Source organism: Clupea harengus, chromosome 6 (genome assembly GCF_900700415.2).
Source record: "Clupea harengus chromosome 6, Ch_v2.0.2, whole genome shotgun sequence".
In the NCBI taxonomy this organism is placed as follows: domain Eukaryota; kingdom Metazoa; phylum Chordata; class Actinopteri; order Clupeiformes; family Clupeidae; genus Clupea; species Clupea harengus.
The window spans coordinates 11,173,357-11,180,856 of record NC_045157.1 but is presented as its reverse complement, the minus strand read 5'-3'; the positions used below and the strand labels follow the sequence as shown (position 1 = coordinate 11,180,856).

The 7,500-nt window shown below is 45.0% G+C and overlaps 1 pseudogene; it reads right to left on the bottom strand.

Moving 5' to 3' along the window:
• Positions 1–7,500, bottom strand: part of LOC105888595 — a 51,681-nt pseudogene that overhangs the window by 2,660 nt on the left and 41,521 nt on the right.

Below are 7,500 nucleotides of genomic sequence, written 5' to 3'. Positions count from 1 at the left end.
GAAGTGAGGAGAGGAGAGGAGTGAGGGGAAGTGAGGAGAGGAGAGGAGATGAGAGGAGGAGAAGTGAGGAGAGGAGCGGAGAGGAGAGGAGAGGGGAGAGGAGATGCGAGTAGAGTTGAGGAGAGGAGAAGTGAGGAAAGGAGAGGAGGAGAAGTGAGGAGAATTGAGGAGAGGAGAAGTGAAGAGAGGAGAGGAGAAGTGAGGAGAAGTGAGGAGAAGAGAAGAGAGTAAAGGAGAAGAAGTGGAGAGAGGAGAGGAGAGGAAGAGAAGTGAGGAGAGAAGATGAGAGGAGGAGAAGTGAGGAGAGGAGCGGAGAGGAGGAGAAGTGAGGAGAGGAGCGGAGAGGAGGAGAAGTGAGGAGAGGAGAAGAGAAGAGAGGAGAGGAGAAGAGAAGAGAGGAGAGGAGAAGTGAGGAGAAGTGAGGAGAAGAGAAGAGAGTAAAGGAGGAGAAGTGAGGAGAGGAGAAGAGAGGAGAGGAGAGGAGAGGGGAGGAGAGGAGAGGAGAGGAGGAGAAGTAAGGAGAATTGAGGAGAGGAGAAGTGAAGAGAGGAGAGGAGAGGAGAGGAGGTGACTCACCTTCTTGTAGTCGTCTGTCAGCATGTTGCCCATGGTGGTGCACCAGGAAGGAGAACTCAGGGCGCTTCTCATACTTCTCCTCCCAGCACTTTCTCATCACATCATAGCTAAACACACACACACACACACACACACACATGAACACACACACACACACACATGAAAGAGAATTAGAAAAAAGTCCAAAGCTGTCTGTTTGCAATTGACAACATAATGAGTTTTTCTCAGTCATGCTTCACCCTGGATGTGTTACATCCCTGTGTGTGTGTGTGGTGTGTGTGTGGGTGTGGGTGTTTGGTGTGTGTGTGTGTGTGTGTGTGTGTGTGTGTGTCTTAACATGTCATCAGAGGCATGTGAAGGTTTCGACATGCGATAGCCTCTCTTCAGGGCGTTGTTAGAACAGCTCATTCATGGGCAGGTCTGGATATGGAGTGCCCCTACAACACACACATATTTACAAGACACATACACACACACATCACATATTTACAAGACACATATACACACATATCACATATGTACAGCACACAAACACACACACACACACACACACACACACACACATGAGTGGAAGGTAGAGATATGAGTGGATGGCAAATGAATGGGAGGATGAGAAATGAATGAATGAATGAGTGAATGAATGAGGATGGAGGAATGAGTAAATGAAATGAATGTGAGAGGTGGTGTCTTACCCAGAGTGAAGATCTCCCAGAGCAGGATGCCGAAGGACCAGACGTCACTCAGAGAGGTGTACAAGTTATTGGAAGATGCTCTCTGGGGCCATCCACTTCAGAGGCAGGAAGGTCTGTAAACACACACACACACACACACACACACACACACACAGACAAGAGAAACACACACACCACACACACACACACAGGGGCACACACACACATGCAAAGGATTAGAAGAGGGGGATATTGAAACCTTTTAAAACATGCACTTAAAGACATACCTCTTTGATTCTCGCTTATCACTCACTGTAAAATGTATTTATTTAACATTTATTGGAACATTTTCCTATGGAACACAGTCCTTTACGGTGCCAGTGCGGTTAGTACATAATTTCCTGTTTATTTTATCTCTGGCAAAAATCTGTGTCTCTTTATAAGTGTTTTGTAACCTGTAAAATGTATTTATTTAACATTTATGTAGCATTTATTTATTTTACTCATCTGTGTCTCTTTACAAGTGTTTGTAACCCCCCCCCCAGCAGCTGTCTCTTAGTTTGACGATGACCGTGCTGAGTACCGTAATTTCCGGACTATTGAGCGCACCTGAATATAAGCCTCACGCACTGAATTTTTTAAAAATAATTATTTTTAACATAAATAAGCCGCACATGTCTATAAGCCGCAGGTGCCTACCGCAACATTGAAACAAATTAACTTTACACAGGCTAAAATGAATATCAAAACTAATACAATAGTTAGTTTTGCCAGTTAGATAAGTGCACTGTTGCTTTAAGAGCGCACAGTCGCAAGAGTCAATCAGAAGCTAGAACGTTAGATTGAAGACAGACGCTAGTTTGAAACCAGTGAGCTAAAGAACTTGAAGACTGGATTTGTATTGTTGTAAACTTTTATTTTATTTTCTAAAGTGTTTTGAGTTGTGTTCTGTCTACGCTGGTAGACTGTGGTTATTTTGACATTAGTTAAGTTATTGAGAGATACTGAGAAATCGCGTGGAGCTAAGCATCCATGCGGCTGCATCCATGCTAGCATCCTAGCTCCACAAAGCCACCGTAAACACAAAGCCACCGTATACAGTCACAGGTATCATAATCCATAAATTAGCCGCATCGTTGTTTAAGCCGCGAGGTTCAAAGCGTGGGAAAAAAGTAGCGGCTTATAGTCCGGAAAATACGGTAGTCATTTACGGTGCCAGTGCGGTTAGTACGTTATTTCCTGTTTATTTATCTCTGGCAAAATCTGTGTCTCTTATAAGTGCTTTGTAACCCCACCCCACACCACCCCACCCCACCACCCCACCCCACCCCATCCCCCCCCTGAACCCAACAGCTGTCTCTTAGTTTGACGCTAACCGTGCTGAGCAGTCCTTTACGGTGCCAGTATGGTTAGTACGTCATTGCCTGTTTATTTATCTCTGGAAAATCTGTGTGTTTTTTTTACAAGTGTTTGTAACCCCCCCCCTGGTTGTGTGTGTGTATGTGTGTTTGTGGGGGGTGGTAGTGGTGTGTGTACGTGTGTTTGTGGGGGGTGTTGTGTGTGTGTATGTGTGTTTGTATTTGTGTGTGTGTGTGGGGTAGGGGGGGTGGGGTGTGTGTACTCACACTGCCTTTAGAGATGTAGTTGGAATCGTGCATGATGGTCTCGTGCAAGTCCAAAGTCACAGATCTTCACCAGTTTCCTTCGCAAACCAGAACATTCCGGGCTGCCAGGGTCACGATGTACACACTACACATGAGAGAGCCAAGTGAGAAACAGCCACAAGCGCGCACGTGCACACACACACACAACACACACACACCACACACACACACACACACACACACACACACACACACACACACACACACACAGGCATGCACACCACACCACACAGACATAGCACACACAGGCATGCATGCACACCCACACACACACACACACACACACACACACCACACACACACACCTGAAGACGTCTTCACAAAATCAACTCTAAAACCCACAGAACAAACTGAACCGCATTCTCACGCATCGAAACCTGAGCACACACAAACACAGTGACACACACCACACAAGCACACACTCACACCCTCTACCGCATCATCCACCTGAAACCAAATATGAAAACACAACTCATACCTACTTCCCTGTTTAAAACCACACAGAACATTGCTTTCGATAATTCTCTATTTCACACACACACCACACACACACACCACACACACACACACACACACACACCACACACACACACACCACACACACACACACACACACACACACACACACACACACACACACACAGGTACTGACGTTTTTGGAGGCCAGGAACTCCATGCCTTGGCCACCTGGTAGCTGAAGCCCACAAGATCAGTGACACTCAGGAAGGGGGACTCCACTGATGACCATAGACTCGTCCACATGATGGCCTAGAGAGAGAGGGAGGGGGGACGGGTAGAGAGATGGGAGGGAGAGAGAGAGAGAGAGAGTGGGAGAGAGAGAGAAGGGGGAGATGGAGAGAGGACAGGAAGGGGGGGAAGAGGGTGAGAGAGAGAGAGAATTGTGAAAGATGGAAGATGAATTGTGAAAAACATGTCTAAGGAGCAAAGTAAGATTTCCCCAACAGAGATCCCAACAGTAAGAGACCGAATAAACACGAGAGACTGAATCCTTAAAAGACTACAGACTCACAGTCAATGCAGACGAACAGCAGCAGGGTTTGACTGACCTGCCCTGGGCCCGTGGTCATGTGTTACTGGACAACTACAGCGTTGTTTGAGCTAAAGTATGTGTGTGTGTGTCTGTGTGTGTGTGTGTGTGTGTGTACTCTGTGCCATCCTCTCTGAGACATCTGCTGTCCAGCTGTATTGCAGGGCATGCTTCCTACATTTAACACACACACACACACACACACACACAACACACACACACACACACAACACACACACACACACACACCCACACCCACACCCACACACACACACACATTTTTACAGTACCATGTACACCTTTTCAAAACATTTGACACATTCATAATGTCTGTAGACTACGTGAACTAAACTGTGGATATTGTCTCAGTCAATTCTCACCAACAGCAAAACTCCGTACAACTATCCTCAGTTTAAAAACTTTCAGTTCAAAATTAGGTCACTGCAGAAGGAAAGATGCTGTATCTGTACAAATGAAACTATACGCTTGAAATAAGACTGATCATTCCGGGGTTTTTTCAATTTTCTGCTTTGTTTTGATTGTTTGAATTAATACAAAAGTGGTTATACAGCTTTTACATTGAAATGTGCATGTATGACGGAAAACATTATATGTAGGTGTTGCTGAAGACATTTTCCTACTATTACTGTTGTATATGTAAGTCATGGGCATCAATGAGACAAAGTGACTCTAAAAATGCAACTACAGTAAATGAATAAATACTTAGCAAACACTTTCACCCAATAGCATCTAGCAGTGCCCAAGAACTGAACCCAGGTCAGCTGATGCCTGGACAACAACACTAACCACTGTACTAACATTGAACCCAGATCAGATGCTTGCTTGACAACAACACTAACCACTGTAACAAACACTGAACCCATTTGTACAATGTGGTAAATTTGCCACACTACAGAATTGTGACAAACCAACACATCAAAAAAGTTGGTTATTGGTGTCATGACAACGGCTTGCCTTGAAATATTTGTGGAATATGGGGGATTTTAGGGGTGGATAAGATGTGCTACGTTTTTTTCTAAAGATTCAAGGCAAAGGAGAATGTTGCGGTACTGTAAATGTGTTCAGAAGTTCATACAAATGTCACGTTAAATTCAGAGGACAACACGGATCAGCATTAAGTGCTGCAGAAGTCTTCTAGTGGTAGTCTCATGTTTTGTTATTTCACTTACTGTACTGGGAAAGAAAAATGTCTGCACACTTTTTTGTACTATAGTGCACCACAGAATATTTAGCATGGAGCTGTTTTGAGGCATATAGCTGAATTTCATATTTACTGTATTTGATTTGTTCTACAATATGTATGAGGTGTCATACGCTTTTCTTTACTTTTGCAATGCAACACTAAACTGTGCAAACATAGTGGATACAGCAACGCATAATTCTTTGCAATAATTTTGCAATGTTTGATGTTTTTTTGTGTTTTTTAGTTCATTGTACATCGAGTAATAAAGTAGTTTAATAGGAGAGAGGATATGCTATAGCTATACACAGGTCACTTGAGGATGAAGTAGGAAATGTTTTGGTGGTCGAAGTGCATTTTTGCATGAAAAGTTAAAAGACTAACATACAGCACAGGTGACACCCCTCCCCCCCCCCACAGACACACACACAATGGCTCTCATTCAGTAGTGAAGTGGCTGCATGAGCTGGACCATATCTAGTGCACAATGTGTGTACATAGTGTTCTCAATGATTATTATACTGCTATGGTAAGTGTTTAAAATGTGTGTGTGTGTGTGTGTGTGTGTGTGTGTGTGTGTGCGCGTGTGGTGTGTGCGTGCGTGTGTGTGTGTGTGTGTGTGCGCGCGTGTGGTGTGTGTGTGTGTGTGCGTGTGTGCGTGTGTGGTGTGTGTGTGTGTGTGTGCGCGTGTGGTGTGTGTGTGTGTGCGCGCACGTGTGTGTTTGTCTGTGTGTGTGTGTGTGTGTGTGTGTGTGTGTGGTGTGTGTGTGTGTGTGCGCGTGTGGTGTGAGTGTGTGTGTGCGCGTGTGGTGTGTGTGTGTGTGTGTGTGCGCACGTGTGTGTGCGCACGTGTGTGTTTGTCTGTGTGTGTATGTTCACCTTGCTCCTGGTAGATGTCCTGCTGGTAGGGTGACTCGTACCCTGATGGCTGGATGTCTGCGTATTTGACGGTGTGTGTGTGGTCCTGCATGGGCATGTATTCACTGGGCTCATCTCGACTCATGTCCATGTAACCGCCATCACTGTCATTGCCAAACGACACGTACCTGAACACACACACACACACACACAAACCCTTATCATACACTGCACATGAACAGTCCACACTTACACACACTTATCAGACACTGCATATTGACAGTACAACACATACACTTTTAGTGCACCCCGCCCCCCCACACACACACACACACGGCCTCTCTGATTTCTTATGACCCATCTTATTGACTCTGTCTGCCCCCCCCCCGCCCCCCACACACACACCCTGCTGTTCTCTGCAACTGTGTGTGTGACTGTATTTTCACATACACGAGTACAAGTCATCCTGTTCATCCTGCATCATGTGAGAACATTGGAACTGTGTTGTGCAATGTACTGCGATGAGAGTGTACTGTTCTTACCCTTTCCCAGAGCGTTCTAAGGTTCCGTTGCAGTAGAGGTCAGCCTCGCGGCGGTTCTTGTCGGCGTAATACTGAAGGAATGTGTGTTTGTTTCGGTGAAGGTAATCCACCAGGTCACCATAGCGACAGTACTCCGTCACCAGGTATAGAGGCCCTGAACCAATCACAGTGCACCAATCAGGATAACAAAAAGAACACTCAAAATACATTGATGATATATGTTATATATATAAGTGTGTGTGCGTGTGCGTGTGCGTGTGTGTGTGCGTGTGTGTGTGTGTGTGTGTGTGTGTGCGTGTGTGTTTACCCTGTTTGGTACAGGCTCCCAGCAGGTTGACTATGTTGAGGCTGGGTCCTAGATGACTCATAATCTTCAGTTCTGACATCAGAGCCTGAGTCTCACTCCGCCTCGCAGTGGCTGACATCACAGTCATCAATAGTTAATATCAATCAATACATATCATTTATCATTATCATCACGCAAAAATATCATTCATCATCATCAATAAATAACCATGTATTACATGTCATTCATCACTATCAATCAATAACCATGTAATAAATATAATCTACCATTCAAGAAGCATCATTCATCATTATAAATCATCCTAGTGATGTGCTTGTGTCCATCTGCCTAAAACCAAATAACTGTGTGTGTGTGTGTGTGTGTGTGTGTGTGTGTGTGTGTGTGTATATATATATTCTGTGCCTACATTTCAGCATCTTCACGGCCACTTTGGTGGTAGACTGAGCATGGCTGAGACCGTAAGCTGTTGCCTCGACAACGCGGCCAAACGCTCCCGAGCCCAAAGTCCGACCTGAAGCACAGAGACAGCACACACTCCCATTGTAACCTTCATCAACGTTATCATCGTCATCCTCATCATCATCTCTGTATCACAGCTAATCCATTCTATATGCATCTGTCTACCTGTCATTC